At 33.2% G+C, this 8595-nt stretch overlaps 1 long non-coding RNA gene across 1 annotated transcript; it reads right to left on the reverse strand.

Moving 5' to 3' along the window:
- Positions 1–1307: 1307 nt before the first annotated feature.
- LOC119569055 lies at positions 1308–3629 on the reverse strand. Its single transcript, XR_005228207.1, has 2 exons — positions 3532–3629; positions 1308–2371 (listed from the first exon to the last, which is right to left on the reverse strand). It is a non-coding gene; the product is annotated as an uncharacterized LOC119569055 (long non-coding RNA).
- Positions 3630–8595: the final 4966 nt, after the last annotated feature.

Consider the following 8595-nt stretch of genomic DNA (forward strand, 5'->3'; position numbering starts at 1 on the left):
CACAGCGGCAACACCACCATGCAATCTCGATGAAAGGCTACAGGCCTTTTCATTTCACAATAAACTTGCTTCACCTCTGACCACAGCAACAGTCTAGTTATCAACATGCATGGAAAATCTCAACATTTGCACCAGTCTCTCACATTTTGGCAAAGATGTATTCACAGAATGAAGAAAAAACCTTTCCCATAGCATTTGTCTCTTACTGCTTCTCACCAAATATTACTCAAGGGGATATTTAACATATAACACCTGTTACACTGTCTTTTTGATAATACCACTAACACCATAAAAAATCTATATTACAATACTCTACCACCTGCAAACAGTTAAATGCCTCAATATTGAGTGATATTCACTTAAGATGATCTGAAGCTTTTCATTTTCATTATCTGAAGTTCATATAGGGAAGATGGATATTGGGAAAAAAGTCATAAAATCACTGATTACAGCTCAGAGGTAGGTACTAATAATACACTTCCCAATATGACCAGTGTAAATGTAGTGTGCGTCATGTAATTTACAACTATCAAGTCAACCTTCAGAAAAAAAAATGATCTTCCCCACACCTTTGTGTGATTATTGACTCCACCAGTATTTCAACAATACTAATATATCTCTTCGCAAATGACCAGTGCCTCAAAACAAAAAAAAAAATTGCATCCTTCTTGGAATTATGAGATCTGCAATATTCGGTTCTGCAAAATTCCTGAAATAACCTCTCATACAAGAATGTGTTTGGTTACTCATCTATATTGAGTAACTTAGCAAGTGATACTAAATTAAAATAAATAACATTGCAAAGGCTTGTTATGTATTAACACGAGCACTTTGTCAAAGCAAATAACACATTCTTAAGTTGTTAAAAAACATATAAATCATATCTTTGGATACAGGTAAAAAGAGGGTGAAAATCGTAAATACAAAGTGCTTGTCTTAATACTGTAACTATTTCAAGGAAAAGTAACTAAAAAGCCTTAACCAAACACATCCTCAGCTGAAGCTACAAGAGAAGAAGGAAGGTGTTTTGATAATTCCAAACAGAATTATCATCACTAAAAGCCACACCAGTGACTTGAAGGGACACTCAACAAAGGACTTCACCTCCCAAATCAACCAATAAAATAGGTGTAAATAATAAGCATGATATCACCATTTTTCTCCCATCTAAAAATGCACATCTTAGCACAATATCTGCTAGTTATAAATGGCACTGAATGGAGAATTATAAAAAAAAATAAATGAAATAAAAAAATAAATGCATATTTGGATTCTTACCAATATTTGGTAGACAGTATAAACTAATATTTACGTTTGGACTCACCATTTTATTCACTGAACATTATGTGCTGACACGAGATCAAACCAAGAGAGACATAACAACAGCAATTACTGGGGGGTAAAAAAATCAGTCAAGAGGACAACAAGAAAAAACAACAGCAAAGAAGGCCCACTGCCATTTATTGGCTAATTACATCATATCATCATCTATGAACAGGTACAATGATCCAGTTATACTAATTCCATTATCTTTCAATGACACCAGAAAATTTCCTTTCGACAATTATATCTTAAAATATATTTCAAAAGTGCAAAACACATCCTATGAAAGGACCAAACAATATGAGCTATGACTTTAAGATACGAGAAAGTAATGTAAAATAAAATAAACTCTCTTATGTATTCCAGAAATGACAGCAAGAAACAGTTATTTGATCTATTTACTGACTTACAACATGTATCTTAAACGACAATCTTTCTCTTCAATCTTTGGACAGCTAAATACCTGTACCAATACATGAAGTAACTATCAAAAGATCCAGCACAGACGCAACCACCTCCACATCTTGGGAACAGTGATGTAGGTAAAAAAGAAGATATGAAAAAGGGGAAAAAAAAAAAAAAAAGGAAAAGGAAAAAATATGCATATTGCCACTTGTTGGGGGAAATACAAAACTCCCACTTGGTTAGAATTCCATAAACATCCTTGTCATCAACTCCATCAATCCTTCACAGCATCAATTCATTCTTCCAAACCAAAAGCTTGTGAATAGTCCGAGCTAGGCATAATTCAATCCTCCACGACAGCCAATCCTTCACGAACGTCAACTCCAGAAACAGATGGGCTACTGGTCTGAGATGACACTAGCCCCCAAGTAAGCAGCCATTACCTTGGGTTGCAGCTTGTCAGTTGTCTTTCTTCGTATAAAACACGCCCCTCTCATCCCTTTCGATGTGTGGCAAGGTGATGCAACTCCCAAGTGGAGTCGCGACCCTTTCCCAACACAGTCCCGGTGATCTCCCTCTGACTAGCATTAAAGCTGGCAAACATCCAGGATTCTTCCATCCAGACGTTGGCGATCAAGCATTTCTGAATAGGGGATTAAGGAATATACACTGGGGGACAAAACATTCTCAGCTGTATAATGCTTACCTAACCAATCTAATTTCTAAGAGCTGAAATAAAAGACAGTTTTGAATGAAATTTAAAAATTAAAATAAACCTTACCCCTATACCCAAAAAACCCATTTTATAAAACATTTAAACCACAATTACACCCTTTCCAAAAATTTTCCCAAAACCCCACTTTAACCAATTTACACAAAATAAACCCTTAATAAATAAGAAACACCAATAACAAATAACAAAATTAAAATATTAAATATATAAATATATACACCCCAAAACACACATAATACCACAAAACACCATTATACACACAAACCACAAAAACATATATACACACAAAACACCATATCCTTAAACCCACCAAAACACCATAAACACACAAAACAAAACTTAACCCCAAAACACACAAAAACCCCTATATACCACCCAACCCCAAAAACACATATATAAACCCCCAAAACACACATATATACCACAAAACACACAAAACACAATATATCCCAAAAAAACCCCCAAAAACCCACATATATCCCCAAAAAACCACAAAAACAATATATACACAAAAACACAAAAAACCACATATATAACACAAACACACATTTACAAAAAATAACCCCAAAACCACAATATACAATTTTAAAACACACTTTACACCATAAATCCCTATACACACATTAACACCATAAAACAACATATAAACAAACACACATATACACACATATAAACACATAAAACACACAATATACAACATTTTACACACATATACACAATTTTAACCAATATATACACACATAATACACCATATATACACACTTATACAATAATACACAATATATACACTATAACACATATACAATATAATTTTATAAATATAAAAAATATATAAATTATATAAATATATATAAAAATTTTTCATAACATATAAATTTTAATATAATATAAATATAAATTTAATAAAATATATTAATATAATATACACTAAATATACAATACATATACATATACATATACATATACAATACTTTGCTACTTAAAACACATACACATGAATATTTGTTTTCCAATCACAATACCATTGTCAAAGGGCATTTTCTCAGGACTTCTTGATTTAAAAGGGATACCAACTGCTCTACGAGCATCTGCCTCTGTCGGGAAAGCGTACAGTTCCAGTGCCCTTCGATCTGATCTCAGCAAACCTGATGTCTCCAAAATCAGGGAAAGATCTCGCAGAGCTTGCCATGTGTAATCCATGGGTAACTGCAAAGATATTTTATGAAAAATTATACTCAAGAAAACTCTTAAGCTAATATAAAAAAATACCTGTAAATTAGACGATATCAGAAAAGACTCTCAATCTCAACTCAATTGCTCAGCTGAATGACATTCCTGGTGTAGCTGTTGCTGCTGCTGCTGGAATGGTTATAGTCCCGGGGCAGTCCAGTTGATCCATAGGAACCGTACACCACTGCCTGAGCCACTCCCACTGAGCTGGCCCAATGGTCCTCGGTTCATGTTGGAGTTCATGAACCCGCTCCCACCACCCAGGCTACTCCCGAGACCCCCCCCCAGGCCTGAGCCATGTTTGAGGAGTTCCCTGCCTGAGCCATGTTTCCCATGCCAGTTCCCATCCCATGCTGCCCATCATCCCATTTCCCATTCCACCACCCATGCCACCACCTCCCATGTTTACCCCCTGCTGCCTCCCCCCATATTTCCACCCATTCCACCACCCCCCATGTTCCCTCCCATTCCCCTGTTCATGTTGCCATGCCACCACCCATTCCCCCTCCTTTCCCATGCCCATCCCCCATCCCACCCATGTTCTGCCACCACCACCCCTCCACCCATGTTCCCCATGTTGATGCCCTGGCACCCACATTGGGCCCTGCCTGTCACCCCTGGGGGAACAGCATTTGGTAAAGCTGGAAAAAAAGAGGAGCAGTTTGTATATATTCAATTATCAAAAAAGAAATTATAATACACATACCTACAGCTCTCAAAATTCTGAAAATAAGTACTATCATGAATATACTTTTATTTTTAGTCATGATACATACCTACACCCAAAACTGTGCATTGATAGAAACTACCTGAATAGCCTTATCAAATACAAATTTCCCCAGATATTTTCACAAATTTAGTCCCAGGACTACTATAAAAATAATCTAAAACCATCCTACACCCGAAATGATTGAGATTTGGGGCCCATTCCACAAAATTTTTGACATTTTGCACTTACCAGTCCATAAAAAAAATGAAAAATGAAATTTTTAATTGCATATATTATATAAAATACACCCAAAAACATTTTATAAAAAGTGTTGAAAGTTATTTAAGTTTCTTTTTCCAACAAAGTCAATATTCATGAAACTTTTTTAATGTTAGATCTTGCATTCACCCCTTTTCCAAAAAGAGTTATCCTAAAAGTGGTTTTCTGGTAGAACTCTGAAACTTCCCCATAAAACCCTGCCTTAATTTATTCCAGTTAAGAAATTGTAGCTCCCCAGATCTTAAAGTATTGAAAATTTCGGTGTGTATGAGGGAAAGTAAAGGGAGGGAAAAACCCCAGTCCTTGAAAACAGGGTTTTACCATCTAATACTCCAGTTTTTTGTTCTTGCCTACCTAAAAAGAAAGACCAAAAATAAAAAAAGAGATCACGGCTGTCTACTTCTTCAATTAAAATTTCTTCTTGTACATTGTTATGCATGAACAATTTTCCCATTTGAAAGACCAACATGAACAAGAACAATACCCCATTTCCATCCCCAAAAAAATAGAACCACTATTTACTACAAAAAGAAAAAAAAAAAAATTTGTGGTTAATAAAAAAGGAGTGAGCGACCCTAGAGTCGAGCTGTCAGTCCCCCTTACCTCCTGTTATTTGGGTTAATGGAGGGTAATTATCTGTAAAAAGAAAGTGGCATGTTCTCTGATCGCAAACAACAACTAGATGGATCCTTTTCTTTCTTCTCTTTTTTTTTTTCATCACTTACTTTAAAACACCCCTTCATCATAAAGATAAGGATGAGGGGGGGAAAAAAAAAAAAAAAAAAAAATAAATAATAAAAGTAACCTGAAAATTGTCACCAAATAACGAAGATTAAAAATCCCTCATCACCCCTTCCTTCAAAAATGCACTTCTGGTACTCTCACTTATTAATGCAGAAATTAAAAGAAAATTTTACAAGGATCTCAAAAAATAAACAATCACCCTTAAAAACTAAAGAATAAATCCCCTTTTGCACCTTCCCAATCCACCTTCAAAAAAGCCAAAAAAAGAGGTATACCCGACCTGTTCGAAGATTCTAAAAATCACAATCCTAGTTTGAAAATTTGCCAGTTTGTACTAATAGATCATAAAATATAAAACTAAGAAATGAAGATTTTTTTATATTATTTACTTGCATATTTATCATAAATAAAAACTAACTGCATATTCACAGTGAAAAAAGATATCAAAAATAAAAATCTATTCCCTTTTAATATAATAGAGCCTACCCTCTGCTTGGTTTTTTAAAATTGTTTGTAAAAAAAAACTATTCATAGTTGTCCCTTAAAAAAATGGGGCACCACTGGCAAAATCCCTAAGGGCTGACCCTTTAAAGCCCAAACCCTGCCCAGCCCTTAAGGCCAGGGGGAAGTTTTGTTGCTGTTTTTTCCTCTTTTTAGAGACAGGTCCATGCGCACACTCATTTGCGGTCATAATAGTCTGGTTGTGCAACATAGAAATGCTTTGTTCAGCCTCCCGGATCTAAAAATTCTGAAAGCACAAATAAAAACTTTTCTAATACACTTGCATAAATAAAAAAATCTTATCCCTAAACTGAAGTATAGAATTTATAATATTTATTCCAAAAAATCAGCTAGAAATTAAATGAAAATTTTAACCCCTTAGCAAGTTTTCCCCACAAAAAAAAAACAGACTTTGTTATTTTGGGGCCCTTGCTAATTCAACAGACACAAAACCTTTTCCGCTTTTTTAAAAAACACTTTCAACTTTTTTCATCAACTTTGTAATAGCGTAAAGAAAAAAAAATTAAATTTTTTAAAAACCAAAAAACTAGTAATTAACTTCAAAAGGCAAGGAAACATTTTATGAAAACCTAAATATCATGCCACAAAACAAAAAGATACATTATTTGTCCATTTATGACATTTTGCAATCAACAATCAAAAAAAAATACCAAAATCCGTTAGCAAAGAAAACTTTGTTTAAAAAGAGGTCCTTGATGCCAAGAGACAAGAAAAACTGTAGACAAGCCTTGTATTCCAAATTTGTTTGCCATCCCTGAGGTCCAAAATTGCCCCACGAGCAAATTCACGACCTCCTCGCAGTCGATTTTATTACCTCCTCTGTGTCGGTCACGGTCAAATCAAAGTCCCCGTTTAAAGGAAGAAAACAATTCAAAAAATGTAGATGGAAAATTCATCTAAATGTTCCCAAAAAAAACATTTTTGAACTTAATACTTATTACATACTTAAATAAATGAAAAGAACATAACCAACAGTACCCTAACATACTTTCTAACAACTTTACACCAATGAATTCAGTTCATGCTCTTTAAATTTTTGGGGTTACTTTAAAATGCTTACTCTCTATAGATCTTTTTTCCCAAAATATAGCCAACCCAAGCAGAAGTGATAGTAAACCCCCCCTTTGAGGTTCAAAAAATTCCCCTATTTTTTAAAAAAATTCTTAAAACAATGTATTCTGCAACCTACCGCAATTGAAAAAAATTCCCTTTTACTGAATTTGAATTTGATATAAAAATATTACATCCTTTTAACAGTCTAGGAGTATAAAATAAATACTGCTTGTTTTAATTTTAACAATGGCAATAAAATACCAAAGAATATATTTAAAAAATCTTTTAAAGAGCTCTAGGACAAAATCAAACTAAAACCAAAATCAGAAATGTGTATAGCTATTTTTTTTTTACAATACCTTTCTCCAACTTTTAAAAAGTCTACCATCAATTGGGAAAAAAAAAAAAAATTAAATGTTTGCACATTTTTCTTTTATTTTTGTATCATTTCAATCTGATTCCCTTTAAAAATTTCACAAATTCAAATTAAAAAACTTGCTCTTAAAATTTACAAAAAATAGAAAAGAAGGGGAAAAATATGAAGGGCAGAGAAGGAAACTTCATTTAAAAAATTGTTTCAAGGCCCCGTTGTCCAAAAAAAGTATCAAAAAAGAAATATAAACTGGTAGCCAAACTTTTAAATATTTCTTTGTTTAACACAAAGTTTTCAAAATTTTAAAAAGTTTTGCTTAATATTATATTTTCCCCCATTATTACCCGATCGGGATGCAAAATTTAAAAAACAAAAAAACCCAAACAATATCTTTAAACATCATTACTTTTTGTCAGGGGGGGACAAGGGAAACAATAATTGAAACAAAAAACCGAAAAAAAATTAAAAAAAAAATAAAGCTCTGCCCAACAAAAAAAAAAAAATTAAAAAAAATAAAAAAAAAAAAAAAAAAAATACGGCCTCACAATGCACTACAAAATTGCAAAAACATCCATCACCCTACTGAAAAAAAGTCATCCATCCCACACTTAACAAGCAAAAAGAGAGAATTTAAAAGGGGATGCAGTTTCTGCGGCAAAAAATCACTGTTACCTTCGTTTCCAAGCCCAATTTTGAGCTAAAGGGCCGGGGTAGCATCTGCTTTCGTAAAGGTTTGAAATGGTTAACTAGGGGCATTACTCAGGAAGTTTCAGATAATGCCCTCCAAAAAAGCAATTAAAAAAATTGACAAAATTAGGGCTTTAATAAAAAAAAAAAAAGGGATATTTAAAAAAAATTGCACTTTAGGTTTCAAACTCCGGTGGGGGTATATCCCCTTGAGATTTTTGCAAGCTAAAAGTACCTCTACATCATTCAATTCCTTTGCCAGAAAATTAACTATAAGTTCTACTTTTGGGTTTAACCATATGGTTTTTTTGTGTTTCAAAGTAAAGTGAAAATTAAAGTAAAAATTAATAAATATTTAAAAATTCACTTATGTAAAACTGCTTAACATTTTTAAATGTGACCATCAAAAATTTTTAACCAAATTAAATTTTCTCTAGGGGCTAATAAGAAATTTTAGTTTACACCATTCATGAAACAAATTTTAAAATAGTAAAACTTTTTCATTTTTATTTTTTTTTTATTTTTTTTTTTTGCTTA

This window comes from Penaeus monodon, unplaced genomic scaffold (assembly GCF_015228065.2).
Source record: "Penaeus monodon isolate SGIC_2016 unplaced genomic scaffold, NSTDA_Pmon_1 PmonScaffold_12268, whole genome shotgun sequence".
NCBI lineage: Eukaryota > Metazoa > Arthropoda > Malacostraca > Decapoda > Penaeidae > Penaeus > Penaeus monodon.